The following is a 23,267-nucleotide window of genomic DNA, read 5'->3' as shown; positions in this document are numbered from 1 at the left end:
AGGCTCCATCCTGTCACTTCAACTTCATATTGTTTCAGACAACGGAACAATGCTCTTCTCCAGACTGAGGGACTGACCACCTCAAAACTTTAAGGGTGATGGACTGATTACATCGTCTTCAAGTATCTTCTGCTTCTGTCAACTTTTCTGTACTCGACTGAAGAAGCCTACTGTGTAGGCGAAACGTTTCGAAATAAAGATACCTAACTGTTGCATATGTGTCTTACCTAACAATCTGTCGGTATTTTATACCACTTTAATGTTCACATCTTCCTGTGTAAAAACTGACAAAAAATAGTCATTAAATAAGGAACACATTTCCAGTTCATTATCCGTCAGCTGTCCATTCCCAGATTTCAGAGGTCCTACTTTTTCCATCACCTTCGTCCTATACACTTGAAAGAACCCCTTTGGATTAGTCTTTGATTCATTAGCAACTCTAATTTCATAGTCACGTTTAGCCTTTCTAATCGCCTTTTTTACTTCTCTTTTAAGCTGAACATATTGGTCAGTAAGGTTAACCTCTCCTCTTCTGATGCGCCTATAAATTCCCCTTTTCTCCCCTAATAGATGCTTTAGCCTCCTGTTAACCCATTTGGGATCGTTATTATTAGCCCTAATTTCTCTCTGGGGAATGTATATACTCTGGGCACTGTGTACATTATTAAGAAAACAATCATAAAAGCAGATCCCTTCATATTCATAAGTATGATTATCGTCAATAAAATCATTAGCTAGATAACCCCAATCAAGATTAGACAGATGTTCCCTAAGTCCATTATAATCGGCAGAACGAAAATCGGGGATTTTTACTGTATTATCATTATTCTTGCATTCCCAATTAATGCTAAAGGTGATGGATTTGTGATCACTTGCGCCAAGCTCTTCAGTGATCTCCAGATTATTCACGAGTGTTTCCTTATTTGACAAGACTAGGTCTAGCAAATTATTACCCCTGGTAGGTTCAGTTACACTCTGTTTCAGAAAACAGTCCTGAACTGTTTCCATGAAGTCACTGGACTCTAGATTACCTGTCAAAGAATTCCAGTCAATTTGGCTAAAGTTAAAGTCCCCTACTATGACTACGTTACTGTGTCCAGAAGCCCTAACAATTTCGTCCCAAAGAAGTCTCCCTCTATCGTGATCCAAGCCTGGAGGTCGGTATATTACACCTAGAATTAGTTTTTCTTGACCCTCCACGAACTCTACCCAAACAGACTCTGTTACTGCTCCATCTATTTTTATACCTGTTTTTATGCAACAATTAATATTTTCTCGAACATACAATGCAACTCCTTCCCCCTTCCCATTACATCTATCCACATTGAACAACTTAAATCCCTGAATATTACACTCAGCAGTCATATCCCGACTCTTTAAATCATACCACGTTTCAGTTAATGCAATGATATCAAAGTTCCCAGCACATGCTACCAAACGTAGTTCATTAATTTTATTTCTTGCACTTCGACTGTTAGCATAAAATACCATCATATGTTTTTTCTTCTGCACATTCTTAAGAGGAAGCTTCGGAGCAAGAGGAAGCTCCGAGGCAAGAGGAAGCTCCGAGGCAAGAGGAAGCTTCGGAGCAAGAGAAATCTCCGAGGCAAGAGGGATTTCCGGGGCAAGATGAAGCTCCAAGGCAAAAGTAAGCTCCGAGGCAAGAGGAAGCACCGGGTAAAAGGAAGCTCAGAGGCAAGAGGAAGCTCCTAGACAAGAGGAAGCTCCGAGGCCAGCGGAAGCTTCGGAGTAAGAGGAAGCTCCGATGCAGGAGGAACCACCGGGTAAGAGGGAGCTCCGGGGCAAGACGAAGCTCCGAGGAAAGAGGAAGCTCCGGGTAAAAGGAAGCTCAGAGGCAAGAGGAAGCTCCTAGACAAGAGGAAGCTCCGAGGCCAGCGGAAGCTTCGGAGTAAGAGGAAGCTCCGATGCAGGAGGAACCACCGGGTAAGAGGGAGCTCCGAGGCAAGAGGAAGCACCGGGTAAGAGGAAGCTCCGAGACAAGAGGAAGCTCCGAGGCAAGAGGAAGCTCCGAGGCAAGAGGAAGCTTCGGGGCAAGAGGAAGCTCCGGGGCAAAAGGAAGCTTCGGAGCAAGAGGAAGCTCCGAGGCAAGAGGAAGCTCAGAGGCAAGAGGAAGCTCCGAGGCAAGAGGAAGCTCCGAGGAAAGAGGAAGCACCGGGTAAGAGGAAGCACCGGGTAAGAGGAAGCACCGGGTAAGAGGAAGCACCGGGTAAGAGGAAGCACCGGGTCAAGAAATTGCTCCTTCACAACAGCTCAGTTAGGCAACATGTGTGAGCAAACATGCGTCAGTCAGCCGCATATTTCCTACTAATACCCTAGAAGTTTACTTCGCTAACATTTCTTTAAGAATTTAAGTATTGTTGACTGGTCCCGTAGCTCGATCACTAGCGCACTGAGCTCACACTCTGAGGTCCAGAGTTCGAGCCTTCGGTACGGCTAGAAAACATTAGGGACGTGTTTCCGAAAGACATCTGCTGTCCCTGTTCATCCATCAGTATAAAATGGGTACCTGGGTGTTAGTGGACTGGTGTGGGTCACATCCTGGGTGTTAGTGGACTGGTGTGGGTCACATCCTGGGTGTTAGTGGACTGGTGTGGGTCACATCCTGGGTGTTAGTGGACTGGTGTGGGTCACATCCTGGGTGTTAGTGGACTGGTGTGGGTCACATCTTGGGTGTTAGTGGACTGGTGTGGGTCACATCTTGGGTGTTAGTGGACTGGTGTGGGTCACATCCTGGGTGTTAGTGGACTGGTGTGGGTCACATCCTGGGTGTTAGTGGACTGGTGTGGGTCACATCTTGGGTGTTAGTGGACTGGTGTGGGTCACATCTTGGGTGTTAGTGGACTGGTGTGGGTCGTAAACTGACCTAATTTGCGGGAAATGCTCAGCATAACAAGCGGCTTTCTATATAGTAGTATGTCATTGATGTCAGCTATGGTCTGTATACCTTGTACATGTACTGGTAGAAATAAAGATACGTATTATTTATTTATTTATTTATGTATTTATTATTATTATTATTATTATTATTATTATTATTATTATTATTATTATTATTATTATTATTACTTAAAGGCAGCGTTAATGACTCTTGCAGTCGATAGGCTTCAATCTCTATGATTGAATCTCTTCTAAGAACAAACACGAACCCAGAAATGCTTCAGATGAGAGGTGTGTTTACTTATGGCTGGAGATAAATGGTATAAAATATCGACACCTTGGGAAAGTTGACAGAGATACGGAATAATAAGATCCTTTATTGACTACGTTTCGACCTCATAGTGGGCTTTATCAGGTCAAAAATCTTGGCAAAGAGTACATGAGTATACATTGTGTGTCGAGCCAGGTGGAGAATATTGGGGAGGTTGGAGACGAAAGTGAGTCTTCACGGTCCTTTTAACCACAGTTGTTGTGTAACTTGTGTTGTGGAGAGTGACGGATTGTAAATACGTGTGCAATGTATGGTGCTTCACAGGGTATATACATAGTCTGGTGTATATGTATACAAACACACCAAGAGGTGTATTTCTCGTATAATATGTAGACCATTTACAAGACTTTTATTAAGGATTTATGGAGATGTGATGCGCAGGTGAAAAGTCGCCTTAATAACGCGATTGTATTTAACTGACTTCAACTTGAACAAACTTAATGTAGTGTAATTATACATCTGGAATATATCAAGATAAATGTTAAATATCTGAAACATAAGAAGGAGGAAGAAAAAAGACAGAGGGAGATAATAAGGTAAATAATCACTTAATATAGAATAAGCAAGCAGTTACCAGTACAAGGTATGAGAGTGAATACTGAGCCCAGAGTGACTCAACGTCAGTGTTTTGTCTCACGAAATAGTAATGACACGATTGTTAGTTTTTTTTTTTTTTTTTTTTTTTTTTTTATTTGCCGGTATTCTCCCGGCCCGGGTCTTTTCCAAGTAGTGGTGACCCGGCCTTGGCTCCCTATCTGGGGAGTGTCTCGAGACTTAAGTCTCCCATGGGAGAAGGTACAAGTACCTCCTCATCTTTGGGACCAACTGTCCCCAGGCCTAGCCACATTCCCCGCCCTCATGGGGCTCGTAGGGAGAAGCTAGGCCTCTGGTCTGCCATCTGCCCCGCCCCAAAGGGGCTCGTGGGGATGGCAGTCTTGTGAGCTGCAGGTGGTAGCAAGCTCAGGCCTTCAATTGTTAGTGTTTTGTTAGTACTATATTATTCAAAAATTTGGTAATTTGTCCTGCCCTTCCCTGGGTCGAACCACATGTCTTCGATTTACTCATAATTGGTGAACTATTTACTTAACTGAATAATGCTCGGTATTTTCGTTTAGCTCATTCCATTAACAACTACAGACACAAGTACTACACCCCTTTTGATTTATGCCATTTTTCACGTCGACCTTGTGGGTTGAGCGCTTCCTATTGATTATACCGTGCTAATAGATGTATAGTGAGAAATTAAAGGAAATAAGTAGAATGAGTTACGAACGGTGAGTCACTCCATGTTAACTTACCTATAACGTAAGTAAACATACCAAGTTGAGACATGGTACTGTGGTTAACGCACTGGCCTTGTGTTACGTCTGGCTTGCCATGGGTTCGAACTGGTGAGAGTTTATATTGAGCAGTGGTTCCCAATATTCTCCATGTATCTTGAGTACTGGTAAAATGCTCTACTGCAATGGTAAAATATTATAATGGCGAAACACATTACTGTTGTCCAGTATTTTTAGTGTTATTACGAAATTCTGATCATAATGACAAGGTTAATAGTCAATCATACGAGGACCTTGATACCGGTCAAGGGCTCTTGATCCAGACAACTGGAGCAATCCTCCTCCCATGACTTAAATATAAATTCCTGTATAAGTCTTTAAACATTCCTCAACATTAATGTTAAGATAAAATAAATTTTGCAACAATGTTAGTAATCAATGTTGAATGTTTTCCATAGATTTTTTCAGAGTTTTTATTAAGGTTTAGATTTTATTAAAAAAATATTGAGAGCAAAGGTTAGTGATGTTGGTCAAGACAATGTTACAATGTTGTCCCTTGGCCCGAGGGTTGTCCCTTGGCCCGAGGGTTGTCCCTTGGCCCGGGGGTTGTCCCTTGGCCCGAGGGTTGTCTCTTGGCCCGAGGGTTGTCCCTTGGCCCGAGGGTTGTCCCTTGGCCCGAGGGTTGTCTCTTGGCCCGAGGGTTGTCCCTTGACCCGAGGGTTGTCCCTTAGATCGAGGATTGTCCCTTGGCCCGAGGGTTGTCCCTTGGCCCGAGGGTTGTCCCTTGGCCCGAGGGTTGTCCCTTGGCCCGAGGGTTGTCTCTTGGCCCGAGGGTTGTCCCTTGGCCCGAGGGTTGTCCCTTGGCCCGAGGGTTGTCCCTTGGCCCGAGGGTTGTCCCTTGGCCCGGGGGTTGTCCCTTGGCCCGAGGGTTGTTCCTTGGCCCGAGGGTTGTTCCTTGGCCCGAGGGTTGTCCCTTGTCCCGAGGGTTGTCCCTTGGCCCGAGGGTTGTTCCTTGGCCCGAGGGTTGTCCCTTGTCCCGAGGGTTGTCCCTTGGCCCGAGGGCTGTCCCTTGGCCCGAGGGTTGTCCCTTGTCCCGAGGGTTGTCCCTTGTCCCGAGGGTTGTTCCTTGGCCCGAGGGTTGCCCCTTGGCCCGAGTGTTGTCCCTTGACCCGAGGGTTGTCCCTTAGCCCGAGGGTTGTCCCTTGGCCCGAGGGTTGTCCCTTGGCCCGAGGGTTGTCTCTTGGCCCGAGGGTTGTCCCTTGACCCGAGGGTTGTCGCTTGGCCCGAGGGTTGTCGCTTGGCCCGAGGGTTGTCGCTTGGCCCGAGGGTTGTCCCTTGGCCCGAGGGTTGTCCCTTGGCCCGAGGGTTGTCCCTTTGCCCGAGGGTTGTCCCTTTGCCCGAGGGTTGTCCCTTGGCTCGAGAGTTGTCCCTTGGCCCGAAGGTTGTCTCTTGGCCCGAGGGTTGCCCCTTGTCCCGAGGGTTGTCCCTTGGCCCGAGGGTTGTCCCTTGGCCCGAGGGTTGTCCCTTGGCCCGAGGGTTGTCCCTTGGCCCGAGGGTTGTCCCTTGGCCAGAGGGTTGCCCCTTGTCCCGAGGGTTGTCGCTTGGCCCGAGGGTTGTCCCTTGGCCCGAGGGTTGTCCCTTGGCCAGAGGGTTGTCCCTTGGCCCGAGGGTTGTCGCTTGGCCCGAGGGTTGTCCCTTGGCCCGAGGGTTGACCCTTGGCCCGAGGGTTGTCCCTTGGCCCGAGGGTTGTCCCTTGGCCCGAGGGTTGTCCCTTGTCCCGAGAGTTGTCCCTTGGCCCGAGGGTTGTCTCTTGTCCCGAGGGTTGTCCTTTGGCCCGAGGGTTGTAACTTGGCCCGAGGGTTGTCCCTTTTCCCGAGGGTTGTCCCTTGGCCCGAGGGTTGTCCCTTGGCCCGAGGGTTGTCCCTTGTCCCGAGGGTTGTCCCTTGGCCCGAGGGTTATCCCTTGTCCCGAGGGTTGTCCCTTGGCCCGAGGATTGTCCCTTAGTCCGAGGGTTGTCCCTTGTCCCGAGGGTTGTCCCTTGGCCCGAGGGTTGTAACTTGGCCCGAGGGTTGTCCCTTGGTCCGAGGGTTGTCCCTTGTCCCGAGGGTTGTCCCTTGGCCGGAGGGTTGTATCTTGGCCCGAGGGTTGTCCCTTGGCCCGAGGGTTGTCCCTTGGCCCGAGGGTTGTCCCTTGTCCCGAGGGTTGTCCCTTGGCCCGAGGGTTGTCCCTTGGCCCGAGGGTTGTCCCTTGGCCCGAGGGTTGTCCCTTGGCCCGAGGGTTGTCCCTTGTCCCGAGGGTTGTCCCTTGTCCCGAGGGTTGTCCCTTGGCCCGAGGGTTGTCCCTTGGCCCGAGGGTTGTCCCTTGGCCCAAGGGTTGTCCCTTGGTCCGAGGGTTGTCCCTTGTCCTGAGGGTTGTCCCTTGTCCTGAGGGTTGTCCCTTGTTCCGAGGGTTGTCCCTCGGCCCGAGGGTTGTCCCTTGTCCCGAGGGTTGTCCCTTGTCCCGAGGGTTGCCCCTTGGCCCGAGGGTTGTCCCTTGGCCCGAGGGTTGTCCCTTGGCCCGAGGGTTGTCTCTTGGCCCGAGGGTTGTCGCTTGGCCCGAGGGTTGTCGCTTGGCCCGAGGGTTGTCGCTTGGCCCGAGGGTTGTCGCTTGGCCCGAGGGTTGTCGCTTGGCCCGAGGGTTGTCCCTTGGCCCGAGGGTTGTCCCTTGGCCAGAGGGTTGTCCCTTGGCCAGAGGGTTGTCCCTTTGCCCGAGGGTTGTCCCTTGGCTCGTGTCCCTTGGCCCGAAGGTTGTCTCTTGGCCCGAGGGTTGCCCCTTGTCCCGAGGGTTGTCCCTTGGCCCGAGGGTTGTCCCTTGGCCCGAGGGTTGTCCCTTGGCCCGAGGGTTGTCCCTTGGCCAGAGGGTTGTCCCTTGGCCCGAGGGTTGTCCCTTGGCAAGAGGGTTGCCCCTTACCCCGAGGGTTGTCGCTTGGCCCGAGGGTTGTCCCTTGGCCCGTGGGTTGTCCCTTGGCCCGAGGGTTGTCCCTTGGCCCGAGGGTTGTCCCTTGTCCCGAGGGTTGACCCTTGGCCCGAGGGTTGTCCCTTGGCCCGAGGGTTGTCCCTTGGCCCGAGGGATGTCCCTTGTCCCGAGAGTTGTCCCTTGGCCCGAGGGTTGTCTCTTGTCCCGAGGGTTGTCCTTTGGCCCGAGGGTTGTACCTTGGCCCGAGGGTTGTCCCTTTTCCCGAGGGTTGTCCCTTGTCCCGAGGGTTGTCCCTTGTCCAGAGGGTTGTCCCTTGTCCCTAGGGTTGTCCCTTGGCCCGAGGGTTGTCCCTTGTCCCGAGGGTTGACCCTTGGCCCGAGGGTTGTCCCTTGGCCCGAGGGTTGTCCCTTGGCCCGAGGGTTGTCCCTTGTCCCGAGAGTTGTCCCTTGGCCCGAGGGTTGTCTCTTGTCCCGAGGGTTGTCCTTTGGCCCGAGGGTTGTAACTTGGCCCGAGGGTTGTCCCTTTTCCCGAGGGTTGTCCCTTGTCCCGAGGGTTGTCCCTTGTCCAGAGGGTTGTCCCTTGTCCCTAGGGTTGTCTCTTGGCCCGAGGGTTGTCCCTTGTCCCGAGGGTTGTCCCTTGGCCCGAGGGTTGTCCCTTGCCCCAGGGTTCCCCCTTGCCAAAGTGTTGCCCCTTGCTCCGAGCTTTGTCCCTTGCCCCCAGGGTTGCCCCTTGCCCCGAGGGTTGTACCTTGCCCCAAGGGTTGCCCCTTGCCTCCAGGATTGCCCTTTGCCCCAGGGTTGCCCCTTGCCCCAAGGGTTGTCCCTTGCCCCCAGGCTTACCCCTTGCCCCCAGGGTTGCCCCTTGCCCCCACTGTTGCCCCTTGCCCCCAGGGTTGCCCCTTGCCCCAAGGGTTGCCCCTTGCCCCCAGGGTTGCCCCTTGCCCCCAGGGTTGCCCTTTGCCCAAAGGGTTGTCTCTTGCCCCCAGGGTTTCCCCTTGCCCCCAGGGTTGTCCCTTGCCCCGAGGTTTGTCTCTTGCCCCCAGGGTTACCCGTTGCCCCCAGGGTTGTCCCTTGCCCCGAGGGTTATCCCTTGTTCCGAGGGTTGTCCCTTGTTCCGAGGGTTGTCCCTTGTCCCGAGGGTTTTCCCTTATCCCGAGATTTGTCGCTTGCCCCTAGGGTTGCCGCTTGCCCCGATGGTTGCCCCTTGCTCTCAGGATTGTCCCTTGGCCGAGGGTTGTCACTAGGGCCGAGGGTTGTCCCTTGTTCCGAGGGTTGTCGCATGCCCCGAGGGTTGTCGCTTGCTCCCAGGGTTGCCCCTTGTCCCGAGAGTTGCCCCTTTGCCCGAGGGTTGCCCCTTGCCCCGAGGGTTGCCCATTGGCCCGAGGGTTGCCCCTTGGTGCGAGGGTTGCCCCTTGGCCCGAGGGTTGCCCCATGGCCCGAGGGTTGCCCCTTGGTCCCTTGGCCCGAGGGTTGTCTCTTGGCCCGAGGGTTGTCCCTTGGTCCGAGGGTTGACCCTTGCCACGAGAGTTGTCTCTTGGCCCGAGGGTTGTCCCTTGTCTCGAGGGTTGTCCCTAGGCCAGAGGGTTGTCCCTTGGCCCGAGAGTTGTCCCTTTCCAAGAGAGTTGTCTCTTGGCCCGAGGGTTGTCCCTTGGACCGAGGGTTGTCCCTTGTCCCGAGGGTTGTCCCTTGTCCTGAGGGTTGTCTCTTGGCCCGAGGGTTGTCCCTTGGCCCGAGGGTTGTCCCATGGCCCGAAGGTTGTCCCTTGGCCCGAGGGTTATCCCTTGGTTCGAGGGTTTTACCTTGGCCCGTGGGTTGTCTCTTGTCTCGAGGGTTGTCCCTTGTCTCGAGGGTTGTCCCTTGTCTCAGAGGTAGTCCCTTGGCCCGAGGGTTGTCCCTTGTCCCGAGGGATGTCCCTTGTCTCGAGGGTTGTCCCTTGTCTCGAGGGTTGTCCCTTGTCTCGGAGGTAGTCCCTTGGCCCGAGGGTTGCCCCTTGGCCCGAGGGTTGTCCCTTGTCTCGAGGGTTGTACCTTGGCCCGAGGGTTGTCCCTTGGCCCCAGGGTTGTCCCTTGGCCCCAGGGTTGTCCCTTGTCCCGAGGGTTGTCCCTTGTCCCGAGGGTTATCCCTTGGCCCGAGGGTTGTCCCTTGGCCCGAGGGTTGTCTCTTGGCCCGAGGGTTGTCCCTAGGCCCTAGGGTTGTCCCTTGTCCCGAGGGTTGTCCCTTGCCACCAGGGTTGTCCCTTGGCCTGAGGGTCGTCCCTTGGCCCGAGGGTTGTCCCTTGGCCCGAGGGTTGTCCCTTGGCCCGAGGGTTGTCCCTTGGCCCGAGGGTTGTCTCTTGCCCCGAGGGTTGTCACTTGGCCCGAGGGTTGTCCCTTGGCCCGAGGGTTGTCTCTTGGCCCGAGGGTTGTCCCTTGGCCCGAGGGTTGTCTCTTGTCCCGAGGGTTGTCCCTTGTCTCGAGGGTTATCGCTTGTCGCGAGGGTTGCCCCTTGCCACGAGGGTTGTCCCTTGGCCCGAGGGTTGTCCCTTTGCCCGAGGGTTGTCATTTGGCCCGAGGGTTGTCCCTTGGCCTGAGGGTTGTCCCTTGTCACGAGGGTTGCCCCTTGTCCCGAGGGTGCCCTTGCCACGAAAGTTGTCCCTTGGACCGAGGGTTGTCCCTTGGCAAGAGGGTTGTCCCTTGGCCCGAGGGTTGTCCCTTGTCCCGAGGGTTGCCCCTTGCCACGAGAGTTGTCTCTTGGCCCAAGGGTTGTCCCTTGGACCGAGGGTTGTCCCTTGGCCCGAGGGCTGTCCCTTGGCCCGAGGGTTGTCCCTTGGCCCGAAGGTTATCCCTTGGCCAGAGGGTTATCCCTTGGCCCGAGGGTTTTACATTGGCCCGTGGGTTGTCCCTTGTCTCGAGGGTTGTCCCTTGTCTTGAGGGTTGTCCCTTGTCCCAAGGGTTGTCCCTTGTCTCGAGGGTTGTCCCTTGTCTCCAGGGTTGTCCCTTGGCCCGAGGGTTGTCCCTTGGCCCGAGGGTTGTCCCTTGTCTCGAGGGTTGTCCCTTGGCCCGAGGGTTGTCACTTGGCCCGAGGGTTGTCCCTTGTCTCGAGGGTTGCCCCTTGGCCCGAGGGTTGCCCCCTTGGCGCGAGGGTTGCCCCCTAGGCCCGAGGGTTGTCCCTTGTCTCGAGGGTTGTCCCTTGGCCCGAGGGTTGTCACTTGGCCCGAGGGTTGTCCCTTGGCACGAGGGTTGTCCCTTGGCCCGAGGGTTGTCCCTTGGCCCGAGGGTTGTCTCTTATCCCGAAGGTTGTCCCTTGGTCCGAGGGTTGTCCCTTGCCACGAGAGTTGTCTCTTGGCCCGAGGGTTGTCCCTTGGTCCGAGGGTTGTCCCTAGGCCACAGGGTTGCCTCTTGGCCCGAGAGTTGTCCCTTTCCACGAGAGTTGTCTCTTGGCCCGAGGGTTGTCCCTTGGCCCGAGGGTTGTCTCTTGGCCCGAGGGTTGTCACTTGGTCCGAGGGTTGTCCCTTGCCACGAGAGTTGTCTCTTGGCCCGAGGGTTGTCCCTTGTCTCGAGGGTTGTCCCTAGGCCACAGGGTTGTCCCTTGGCCCGAGAGTTGTCCCTTTCCACGAGAGTTGTCCCTTGTCCCGAGGGTTGTCCCTTGTCCCGAGGGTTGTCCCTTGTCCCGAGGGTTGTCCCTTGTCCCGAGGGTTGTCTCTTGGCCCGAGGGTTGTCTCTTGGCCCGAGGGTTGTCCCTTGGCCCGAGGGTTGTCCCTTGGCCCGAGGGTTTTACCTTGGCCCGTGGGTTGTCTCTTGTCTCGAGGGTTGTCCCTTGTCTCGAGGGATGTCCCTTGTCTCAGAGGTAGTCCCTTGGCCCGAGGGTTGTCCCTTGTCCCGAGGGATGTCCCTTGTCTCGAGGGTTGTCCCTTGTCTCGAGGGTTGTCCCTTGTCTCGGAGGTAGTCCCTTGGCCCGAGGGTTGTCCCTTGGCCCGAGGGTTGTCCCTTGTCTCGAGGGTTGTCCCTTGGCCCGAGGGTTGTCCCTTGGCCAGAGGGTTGTCCCTTGGCCAGAGGGTTGTCCCTTGTCTCGAGGGTTGTCCCTTGGCCCAAGGGATGTCTTTTGGCCCGAGGGTTGTCACTTGGCCCGAGGGTTGTCTCTTGTCTCGAGGGTTGCCCCTTGGCCCGAGGGTTGCCCCCTTGGCGCGAGGGTTGCCCCCTTGTCTCGAGGGTTGTCCCTTGTCTCGAGGGTTGTCCCTTGGCCCGAGGGTTGTCACTTGGCCCGAGGGTTGTCCCTTGGCACGAGGGTTGTCCCTTGGCCCGAGGGTTGTCCCTTGGCCCGAGGGTTGTCTCTTGGCCCGAAGGTTGTCCCTTGGTCCGAGGGTTGTCCCTTGCCACGAGAGTTGTCTCTTGGCCCGAGGGTTGTCCCTTGGTCCGAGGGTTGTCCCTAGGCCACAGGGTTGCCCCTTGGCCCGAGAGTTGTCCCTTTCCACGAGAGTTGTCTCTTGGCCCGAGGGTTGTCCCTTGGCCCGAGGGTTGTCTCTTGGCCCGAGGGTTGTCCCTTGGTCCGAGGGTTGACCCTTGCCACGAGAGTTGTCTCTTGGCCCGAGGGTTGTCCCTTGTCTCGAGGGTTGTCCCTAGGCCACAGGGTTGTCCCTTGGCCCGAGAGTTGTCCCTTTCCACGAGAGTTGTCCCTTGTCCCGAGGGTTGTCCCTTGTCCCGAGGGTTGTCCCTTGTCCCGAGGGTTGTCCCTTGTCCCGAGGGTTGTCTCTTGGCCCGAGGGTTGTCTTTTGGCCCGAGGGTTGTCCCTTGGCCCGAGGGTTGTCCCTTGGCCCGAGGGTTTTACCTTGGCCCGTGGGTTGTCTCTTGTCTCGAGGGTTGTCCCTTGTCTCAGAGGTAGTCCCTTGGCCCGAGGGTTGTCCCTTGTCCCGAGGGATGTCCCTTGTCTCGAGGGTTGTCCCTTGTCTCGAGGGTTGTCCCTTGTCTCGGAGGTAGTCCCTTGGCCCGAGGGTTGCCCCTTGGCCCGAGGGTTGCCCCTTGGCCCGAGGGTTGTCCCTTGTCTCGAGGGTTGTACCTTGGCCCGAGGGTTGTCCCTTGGCCCCAGGGTTGTCCCTTGGCCCCAGGGTTGTCCCTTGGCCCCAGGGTTGTCCCTTGTCCCGAGGGTTGTCCCTTGTCCCGAGGGTTGTCCCTTGGCCCGAGGGTTGTCCCTTGGCCCGAGGGTTGTCTCTTGGTCCGAGGGTTGTCCCTAGGCCCTAGGGTTGTCCCTTGTCCCGAGGGTTCTCCCTTGCCACCATTGTTGTCCCTTGGCCCGAGGGTCGTCCCTTGGCCCGAGGGTTGTCCCTTGGCCCGAGGGTCGTCCCTTATCCCCAGGGTTGTCCCTTGGCCCGAGGGTTGTCTCTTGCCCCGAGGGTTGTCACTTGGCCCGAGGGTTGTCCCTTGGCCCGAGGGTTGTCTCTTGGCCCGAGGGTTGTCCCTTGGCCCGAGGGTTGTCCCTTGTCCCGAGGATTGTCCCTTGTCTCGAGGGTTATCGCTTGTCGCGAGGGTTGCCCCTTGCCACGAGGGTTGTCCCTTGGCCCGAGGGTTGTCCCTTTGCCCGAGGGTTGTCATTTGGCCCGAGGGTTGTCCCTTGGCCTGAGGGTTGTCCCTTGTCACGAGGGTTGCCACTTGTCCCGAGGGTGCCCTTGCCACGAGAGTTGTCCCTTGGAGCGAGGGTTGTCCCTTGGCAAGAGGGTTGTCCCTTTGCCCGAGGGTTGTCCCTTGTCCCGAGGGTTGCCCCTTGCCACGAGAGTTGTCTCTTGGCCCAAGGGTTGTCCCTTGGACCGAGGGTTGTCCCTTGGCCCGAGGGCTGTCCCTTGGCCCGAGGGTTGTCCCTTGGCCCGAAGGTTATCCCTTGGCCAGAGGGTTTTACCTTGGCCCGAGGGTTTTACCTTGGCCCGTGGGTTGTCCCTTGTCTCGAGGGTTGTCCCTTGTGTAGAGGGTTGTCCCTTGTCCCAAGGGTTGTCCCTTGTCTCGAGGGTTGTCCCTTGTCTCCATGGTTGTCCCTTGGCCCGAGGGTTGTCCCTTGGCCCGAGGGTTGTCCCTTGTCTCGAGGGTTGTCCCTTGGCCAGAGGGTTGTCCCTTGTCTCGAGGGTTGTCCCTTGGCCCCAGGGTTGTCCCTTGGCCCGAGGGTTGTCCCTTGTCCCGAGGGTTGTCCCTTGTCTCGAGGGATGTCCCTTGGCCCGAGGGTTGTCCCTTGTCTCCAGGGTTGTCCCTTGGCCCGAGGGTTGTCCCTTGGCCCGAGGGTTGTCCCTTGTCTCGAGGGTTGTCCCTTGGCCCGAGGGTTGTCCCTTGGCACCAGGGTTGTCCCTTGGCCCGAGGGTTGTCCCTTGTCCCGAGGGGTGTCCCTTGTCCCGAGGGTTGCCCCTTGTCCCGAGGGTTGCCCCTTGCCACGAGAGTTGTCCCTTGGACCGAGAGTTGTCCCTTGGCAAGAGGGTTGTCCCTTGGCCCGAGGGTTGTCCCTTGTCCCGAGGGTTGCCCCTTGCCACGAGAGTTGTCCCTTGGACCGAGAGTTGTCCCTTGGCAAGAGGGTTGTCTCTTGGCCCGAGGGTTGTCCCTTGGACCGAGGGTTGTCCCTTTGCCCGAGGGTTGTCCCTTGGCCCGAAGGTTGTCCCTTGGCCCGAGGGTTTTCCCTTGGCCAGAGGGTTTTACCTTGGCCCGAGGGTTGTCCCTTGGCGCCAGGCTTGTCCCTTGGCCCGAGGGTTGTCACTTGTCCCGAAAGTTGTCATTTGTCCCGAGATTTGATCCTTGTCCCGAGGGTTGCCCCTTGCACCGAGAGTTGCCCCTTGCCACGAGGGTTGTCCCTTGGCCCGTGGGTTGTCCCTTGGCCCGAGGGCTGTCCCTTGTCCCGAGGGGTGTCCCTTGTCTCGAGGGTTGTCCCTTGTCCCGAGGGTTGCACCGTGGCCCGAGGGTTGTCCCTTGTTCCGAGGGTTGTCCCTTGTTCCGAGGGTTATCGCTTGCCCCGAGGGTTGTCCCTTGCCCCCAGGGATGTCCCTTGGCCTTAGGGTTGCCCCCTTGGCCCGAGGGTTGCCCCCTTGGCGCGAGGGTTGCCCCCTAGGCCCGAGGGCTGCCCCTTGACCCGATGGTTGCCCCTTGGCCCGACGGTTGCCCCTGGTTTGAAGGTTGTCCCTTGGCCCGAGGGTTGTCCCCTGGCCCGAGGGGTGTCTCTTGGCCCGAGGGTTGTCCCTTGGCCCGAGGGTTGTCCCTTTGCCCGAGGATTGTCTCTTGGCCCGAAGGTTGCCCCTTGGCCCGAGGGTTGTCCCTCGTCCCGAGGGTTGTCCCTTGTCTCGAGGGTTGTCCCTTGTCTCGAGGGTTGCCCCTTGTCCCGAGGGTTGCCCCTTGCCACGAGAGTTGTCTCTTGTCCCGAGGGTTGTCCCTTGGTCCGAGGGTTGTCCCCTGGCCCGAGGGTTGTCCCTTGTCCCGAGGGGTGCCCCTTGCCACGAGAGTTGTATATTGGCCCGAGGGTTGTCCCTTGGCTCGAGGGTTGTCCCTTGGCCCGAAGGTTGTCCCTTGGTCCGAGGGTTATCCCTTGGCCCGAGGGTTTTACCTTGGCCCGTGGGTTGTCCCTTGTCCCGAGGGTTGTCCCTTGTCCCGAGGGTTGTCCCTTGTCCCGAGGATTGTCCCTTGTCTCGAGGGTTGTCCCTTGTCTCGGGGGTTGTCCCTTGGCCCGAGGGTTGTCCCTTGGCCCGAGAGTTGTCCCTTGTCTCGAGGGTTGTCCCATGGCCCGAGGGTTGTCCCTTGGTCCCAGGGTTGTCCCTTGGCCCGAGAGTTGTCCCTTGTCCCGAGGGTTGTCCCTTGTCTCGAGGGTTGTCCCTTGGCCCGAGGGTTGTCCCTTGGCCCCAAGCTTGTCCCTTGGCCCGAGGGTTGTCCCTTGTCCCGAAAGTTGTCATTTGCCCCGAGAGTTGCCCCTTGTCCAGAGGGTTGCCCCTTGCCCCGAGAGTTGCCCCTTGGCCCGAGGGTTGTCCCTTGGTCCGAGGGTTGTCCCTTGGCCCAAGGGTTGTCCCTTGTCCTGAGGGTTGTCCCGAGGGTTGCACCGTGGCCCGAGGGTTGTCCCATGTCCCGAGGCATGTCCCTTGTCCCGAGGGTTGTCCCTTGTTCCGGGGTGTTGTCCCTTGCCTCAAGGGTTGCCCCTTGGCCCGAGGGTTGCCCCCTTGGCGCGAGGGTTGCCCCCTAGGCCCGAGGGCTGCCCCTTGGCCCGAGGGTTGCCCCTTGACCCGAGGGTTGCGCCTTGTCTCGAGGGTTGTCCCTTGTCCTGAGGGTTGCACCGTGGCCCGAGGGTTGTCCCATGTCCCGAGGCATGTCCCTTGTCCCGAAGGTTGTCCCTTGTTCCGAGGGTTATCGCTTGCCTCGAGGGTTGTCCCTTGCCCCAAGGGATGTCCCTTGGCCTGAGGGTTGCCCCTTGGCCCGAGGGTTGCCCCCTTGGCGCGAGGGTTGCCCCCTAGGCCCGAGGGCTGCCCCTTGGCCCGAGGGTTGTCTCTTGGCCTGAGGGTTGTCCCTTGACCCGAGGGTTGTCTCTTGCCCCGAGGGTTGTCACTTGGCCCGAGGGTTGTCCCTTGGCCCGAGGGTTGTCTCTTGGCCCGAGGGTTGTCCCTTGGCCCGAGGGTTGTCTCTTGTCCCGAGGGTTGTCCCTTGTCTCGAGGGTTATCGCTTGTCGCGAGGGTTGTCCCTTGGCCCGAGGGTTGTCCCATGGCCCGAGGGTTGTCATTTGGCCCGAGGGTTGTCCCTTGGCCTGAGGGTTGTCCCTTGTCTCGAGGGTTGCCCCTTGTCCCGAGGGTTGCCCCTTGCCACGAGAGTTGTCCCTTGGACCGAGGGTTGTCCCTTGGCAAAAGGGTTGTCCCTTGGACCGAGGGTTGTCCCTTGGCAAAACTGTTGTCCCTTGGCCCGAGGGTTGTCCCTTGTCCCGAGGGTTGCCCCTTGCCACGAGAGTTGTCTCTTGGCCCGAGGGTTGTCCCTTGGCCCGAGGGTTGTCCCTTGGACCTAGGGTTGTCCCTTGGCCCGAGGGTTGTCCCTTGGCCAGAAGGTTGTCCCGTGGCCCGAGGGTTATCACTTAGCCCGAGGATTTTACCTTGGCCCGAGGGTTGTCCCTTGTCTCGAGGGTTGTCCCTTGGCCAGAGGGTTTTAACTTGGCCCGTGGGTTGTCCCTTGTCTCGAGGATTGTCCCTTGTCTCGAGGGTTGTCCCTTGTCCCGAGGGTTGTACCTTGTCTCGAGGGTTGTCCCTTGGCCCGTGGGTTGTCCCTTGGCCCGAGGGTTGTCCCATGTCTAGAGGCTTGTCCCTTGGTCCGAGGGTTGTCCCTTGGCCCCAGTGTTGTCCCTTGGCCCGAGGGTTGTCCCTTGGCCCGAGGGTTGTCTCTTGGCCCGAGGGTTGTCCCTTGTCTCGAGGGTTGTCCCTTGTCACGAAAGTTGTAATTTGTCCCGAGAGTTGCCCCTTGTCACGAGGGTTGTCCCTTGGCCCGAGGGTTGTCCCCTGTCCCGATGGTTGTCCCTTGTCCCGAGGGTTGTCCCCTGTCCCGATGGTTGTCCCTTGTCCCGAGGGTTGTCCCTTGTCCCGAGGGTTGTCCCTTGTCCCGTAGGTTGCACCGTGGCCCGAGGGTTGTCCTTTGTCCCGAGGGTAGTCCCTTGTCCCGAGGGTTGTCCCTTGTTCCGAGAGTTATCGCTTGCCCCGAGGGTTGTCCCTTGCACCCAGGGATGTCCCTTGGCGTGAGTTTTGCCCCTTGGCACGAGGGTTGCCCCCTTGGTGCGAGGGTTGCCCCCTAGGCCTGAGGGCTGCCCCTTGGTCAGAGGTTTACCTCTTGGCCCGAGGGTTGCCCCTTCACCCGAGGGTTGCCTCTTTGTCCGAGGGTTGCCTCTGGCCCGAGGGTTGTCCCTTGCCCTCACGGTTGTCCCTTGTCCTCACGGTTGTCCCTTGCCCCTAGGGTTGTCCCTTTTCGCCAGGGTTGTTCATTACCCCAGGGTCGCCCCTTGTCCCAAGGGTTGCCCTTTGTCCCGAGGGTTGTCCCTTGCCCCATGAGTTGTCCCTTGCTCTGAGGGTTGTCCCTTGCCCCGAGGGTTGCCCCTTGGCCCCAGGGTTGCCTCTTGTTTCGTGGGTTGTCTCTTGTCCCCTGGGTTTTCTGTTGCCCCAAGGGTTGTCCCTTGCCTTCATGGTTGCCCCTTGCTTCAAAGGTTGCCACTTGCCTCAAGGGTTGCCCCTTGCCCCCAGGATTGCCCATTGCCGGCAGGGTTGACCCTTGCCCCGACGGTTATCCATTGTCCCAAGGGTTGCCCATTTCCCCAAGGGTTCCCCCAGGGTTCCCCCTTGCCCCAGGGTTCCCCCTTGCCCCAGGGTTGCCCCTTGCCCCCAGGGTTGCCCCCTTTCCCCGAGGGTTGTACCTTTGCCCGAGGGTTGTCCGTTGGCCCGAGGGTTGTCCCTTGGCCCGAGGGTTGTCCCTTGGCCCGAGGGTTGTCCCTTTGCCCGAGTGTTGTCCCTTGGCCCAAGGGTTGTCCCTTGCCCCAGGGTTGTCCCTTGCCCCCAAGATTGTCCCTTGTCCCCAGGGTTGTCCCTTGCCTCAAGGGTTGCCCCTTGCTCCCAGGGTTGTCCATTGCCCTCAGGGTTGCCCCTTGCCCCGAGGGTTGTCCCTTGGCCCGAGGGTTGCCCCTTGGCCCGAGGGTTGTCCCTTGGCCCGAGGGTTGTCCCTTGTCTCGGGGGTTGTCCCTTGTCCCGAGGGTTGTCCCTTGTCCCGAGGGTTGTCCCTTGTCCCGAGGGTTGCACCTTGGCCCGAGGGTTGTTCCTTATCCCAAGGGTTGCCCCTAGGCCCGAGGGTTACCACTTGTCCCGAGAGTTGTCCCTTGTACCGAGGGTTGTCCCTCATCCCGAGGGTTGCCCCTTGTCCCAAAGGTTGTCCCTTGTCCTGAGGGTTGTCCCTTGTCCCGAGGGTTGTCCCTTGTTCCGATGGTTGTCGCTCGCCCCGAGGGTTGTCCCTTGGCTCCAGGGTTGTCTCTTGGCCAGAGGGTTGTCCCTTGGCCCGAGGGTTTTCTTTTGGCCCGAGAGTTGTTCCTTGGCCCCAGGGTTGTCCCGTGTCTCGAGGGTTGTCCCTTGGCCCGAGGGTTGTCCCTTGGCCCGAGGGATGTCCCTTGGCCCGAGAGTTGTCCCTTGTCCCGAGGGTTGTCCCTTATCTCGAGGGTTGTCCCTTGGCCCGAGGGTTGTCTCTTGGGCCCAGGGTTGCCCCTTGGCCCGAGGGTTGTCCTTTGTCCCGAGGGTTGTCCCTTGTCCCGAGGGATGTCCCTTGGCCCGAGGGTTGTCCCTTGGACCGAGAGTTGTCCATTGTCCCGAGGGTTGTCCCTTATGTCGAGGGTTGTCCCTTGGCCAGAGGGTCGTCATTTGGGTCCAGGGTTGTCCCTTAGCCCGAGGGTTGTCCTTTGTCCCGTGGGTTGTCCCTTGTCCCGAGGGTTGTCCCTTGTCCCGATGGTTGTCCCTTGTCACGAGGGTTGCACCATGGCCCGAGGGTTGTCCCTTGTCCCAAAGGTTGTTTCTTGTCCCGAGGGTTGCCCCTTGTCCCGACGGTTGTCCCTTGTTCCGAAGGTTATCGCTTGCCCCGAGAGTTGTCCCTTGCCCCCTGGGTTGTCCCTTGGCCTTAGGGTTGCCCCTTGGCCCGAGGGTTGCCCCCTTGGCGCGAGGGTTACCTCTAGGCCCGAGGGCTGCCCTTTGGCCCAAGGGTTGCCCCTTGGCCCGAGGGTTGTCCCTTGCCCTCACTGTTGTTCCTTGTCCCGAGGGTTGTCCTTTGCCCCTAGGGTTGTCCCTTGTCCCCGGGGTTGTTCATTGCCCCAGGGTCGCCCCTTGTCCCAATGGTTGCCCCTTGTCCCGAGGGTTGTCCCTTGCCCTGAGAGTTGTCTTTTGCCCTGAAGGTTGTCCCTTGCCCCGAGGGTTGTCCCTTGCCCCAGGGTTGCCCGTTGCCTCCATGATTGTCCCTTGCCCCGAGGGTTGTCCCTTGCCACCATGGTTGCCCCTTGCTTCAAAGGTTGCCACTTGCCTCGAGGGTTGCCCCTTGGCCCGAGGGTTGCCCCCTTGGCGCGAGGGTTACCCCCTAGGCCCGAGGGTTGCCCCTTGGCCCGAGGGTTGCCCCTTTGCCCGAGGGTTGTCCCTTGCCCTCACGGTTGTTCCTTGTCCCGAGGGTTGTCCCTTGCCCCTAGGGTTGTCCCTTGTCCCCAGGGTTGTTCATTGCCCCAGGGTCGCCCCTTGTCCCAAGGTTTGCCCCTTGTCCCGAGGGTTGTCCCTTGCCCCGAGAGTTGTCTCTTGCCCTGAAGGTTGTCCCTTGCCCCGAGGGTTGTCCCTTGGCCCCAGGGTTGCCCGTTGCCTCCATGGTTGTCCCTTGCCCCGAGGGTTGTCCCTTGCCACCATGGTTGCCCATTGCTTCAAAGGTTGCCACTTGCCTCAAGGGTTGCCCCTTGGCCCCAGGGTTGCCCCTTGCCCCCTGGGTTGCCCATTGCCGGCAGGGTTGACCCTTGCCCCTGCGGTTGTCCATTGTCCCAAGGGTGTCCCCTTCCCCCAAGGGTTGCCCCTTGCACCCAGGGTTGCCCCTTGCCCCCAGGATTGCCCTTTGCCCCGAGGGCTGTACCTTGGCCCCAGGTTTGCCCATTGCGCCGAGGGTTGTCTCTTGCTCCCAGGGTTGCCCCTTGTCCCCAGGGTTGCCCCTTGCCCCCAGGGTTGCCCCTTTCCTCAAGGGTTGCCCCTTGCCTCCAGGGTTACCATTTGCCCAAAGGATTGCCCCTTGCCCCATGGTTGCCTCTTGCCCCAGGGTTACCCCTTGCCTTAAGGGTTGTCCCTTGCCCCGAGGGTTGTCCCTTATTCCGAGGGTTGACGCTTGCCCCGAATGTTGTCGCTTGTCTCAAGGGTTGCCCCTTGCCGCGAGGATTGCCCCTTGGCCCGAGGGTTGCCCCTTGGCCCGAGGGTTGCCCCTTGGCCCGAGGGTTGCCCCTTGGCTCGAGGGTTGCCTTTTATACCGAAGGTTGTCCCTTGCCCCCAGGGTTGTCCCTTGTCCCAAGGGTTGCCCCTTGCCACCAGGGTTTTCCTTTGCCCCCAGGGTTGCCCCTAATCCCGACGGTTGCTTTTTGTCCCGAGGGTTGTCCCTTGCCCCGAGGGTTGTCCCTTGGCCCTAGGGTTGTCCCTTGGCCATAGGGTTGTCCCTTGGCCCGAGGGTTGTCCCTTGCCCCCAGGGTTGTCCCTTGCCCCTTGGTTGTCCCTTGTCCCAGGGTTATCCCTTGCCTCAAGGGTTGCCCCTTCAAGGGTTGCCCCTTGCCCCGAGGGTTGTCCCTTGTCCCGAGGGTTGTAACTTGACCCGAAAGTTGTCATTTGTCCCGAGAGTTGCCCCTTCTCCAAAGGGTTGCCCCTTGCCACGAGGGTTGTCCCTTGGCCGGAGGGTTGTCCCTTGTCCCGAGGGTTGTCCCTTGTCCCGAGGGTTGTTCCTTGTCCCGAGGGTTGCACCTTGGCCCGAGGGTTGTTCCTTATCCCAAGGGTTGCCCCTTGGCCCTAGGGTTACCACTTGTCCCGAGAGTTGTCCCTTGTACCGAGGGTTGTCCCTTATCCCGAGGGTTGCCCCTTGTCCCAAGGGTTGTCCCTTGTCCTGAGGGTTGTCCCTTGTACCGAGGGTTGTCACTTGCCTCGAGGGTTGTCCCTTGCCCCCAGGGTTGTCCCTTGTCCCGAGGGTTGCCCCTTGGCCCGAGGGTTGCCCTCTAGGCGCGAGGGTTGCCCCCTTGGCCCGAGGGTTGCCCCTTTGCCCAAGGGTTGCCCCTTGGCCCGAAGGTTGCTCCTTGCCCCCAGGGTTGCGCCTTGTCCCGAGTTTTGCCCCTTGCCCCCACGGTTGTCCCTTGTCCCGAGGATTGTCCCTTGCCCCCAGGGTTGTCCCTTGTCCCCAGGGTTGTTCATTTTCCCAGGGTCGCCCCTTGTCCCAAGGGTTGCCCCTTGCCCCCAGGGTTGCCCCTTGCCCCCAGGGTTGCCCCTTGCCTCCAGGGTTACCATTTGCCCAAAGGGTTGCCCCTTGCCTCCATGGTTGCCTCTTGTCCCCAGGGTTACCCCTTGCCTCAAGGGTTGTCCCTTGTTCCGAGGGTTGACGCTTGCCCTGATTGTTGTCGCTTGCCCCGAGGGTTGCCGCTTGCCCCGAGGGTTGCCGCTTGTCCCAAGGGTTGCCACTTGCCGCGAGGGTTGCCCCTTGGCCCGAGGGTTGCCCCTTGGCCCGAGGGTTGCCCCTTGGCCCGAGGGTTGCTCCTTGGCCCGAGGGTTGCCCATTGGCCCGAGGGTTGCCCCTTGTCCCAAGGGTTGTCCCTTGCCCCCAGGATTGTCCTTTGCCCCCAGGGTTGCCCCTTGTCCCGATGGTTGCCCTTTGTCCTGACTGTTGTCTCTTGCCCCGAGGGTTGCCCCTTGCCGCCAGGGTTGCCCATTGTCCCGAGGGTTGTCCCTTGCCCCGAGGGTTGTCCCTTTGCCCGAGGGTTGTCCCTTGGCCCTAGGGTTGTCCCTTGGCCCGAGGGTTGTCCCTTGCCCCCAGGGTTGTCCCTTGCCCCCCAGGTTGTCCCTTGTCCCAGGATTATCCCTTGCCTCAAGGGTTGCCCCTTCAAGGGTTGCCCCTTGCCCCGAGGGTTGTCCCTTGGCCCGAGGGTTGTAACTTGTCCCGAAAGTTGTCATTTGTCCCGAGAGTTGCCCCTTCTCCAAAGGGTTGCCCCTTGCCACGAGGGTTGTCCCTTGTCCCGAGGGTTGTCCCTTGTCCCGAGGGTTGTCCCTTGTCCCGAGGGTTGTCCCTTGTACCGAGGGTTGTCCCTTATCCCGAGAGTTGCCCCTTGTCCCAAGGATTGTCCCATGTCCTGAGGGTTGTCCTTTGTCCCGAGGGTTGTCCCTTGTTCCGAGGGTTGTCGATTGCCCCGAGGGTTGTCCCTTGCCCCCAGGGTTGTCCCTTGGCCCGAGGGTTGCCCCTTGGCCCGAGGGTTGCCCTCTAGGCGCTAGGGTTGCCCCCTTGGCCCGAGGGTTGCCCCTTTGCCCAAGGGTTGCCCCTTGGCCCGAGGGTTGCTCCTTGCCCCCAAGGATGCACCTTGTCCCGAGGGTTGTCCCTTGCCCCCAGGGTTGTCCCTTGTCCCCAGGGTTGTTCATTGTCCCTGGGTCGCCCCTTGTCCCAAGGGTTGCCACTTGTCCCGGGGGTTGTCCCTTTCCCCGAGGGTTGTCCCTTGCCTCGAGGGTTGTCCCTTGCCCCCAGGGTTGCCTCTTGTACCGAGGGTTGTCCGTTGCCCCCAGGGTTGTCCGTTGCTCCCCAGGGTTGTCCCTTGCCCCGAGGGTTGTCCCTTGCCCCCATGGTTGCCCCCTGCTTCAAGGGTTGCCCCTTGCCTCAATGGTTGCCCCTTGCTTCAAGGGTTGCCCCTTACTCCCAGGGTTGCCCATTGCCGGCAGGGTTGACCCTTGCCCCGACGGTTCTCCATTGTCCCAAGGGTTGCCCATACCCCCAAGGGTTGCTCCTTGCCCCCAGGGTTCCCCTTGCCCCAGGGTTTCCCCATGCACCGAGTTTTGTCCCTTGTCCCCAGTGTTGCCCCTTGCCCCGAGAGTTTTACCTTGGCCCCAGGTTTGCCCATTGCGCCGAGGGTTGTCCCTTGCACCCAGGGTTGCCCCTTGTCCCCAGGGTTGCCACTTGCCCCCAGGATTTCCCCTTGCTCCGAGGGTTGTCCCTTGCCCTTAGGGTTGCTCCTTGCCCCAAGAATTGCCCCTTTGCTCCAGGGTTGCCTCTTGCCTCGGGGGTTGTCCCTTGCCCCAGGGTTTCCCCTTGCCCCAAGGGTTGCCCCTTGCCCCAGGGTTGCCCCTTGCCC

The sequence above is a fragment of the Cherax quadricarinatus genome, chromosome 44, assembly GCF_038502225.1.
Source record: "Cherax quadricarinatus isolate ZL_2023a chromosome 44, ASM3850222v1, whole genome shotgun sequence".
In the NCBI taxonomy this organism is placed as follows: domain Eukaryota; kingdom Metazoa; phylum Arthropoda; class Malacostraca; order Decapoda; family Parastacidae; genus Cherax; species Cherax quadricarinatus.
This window is presented reverse-complemented; position numbering follows the sequence as displayed.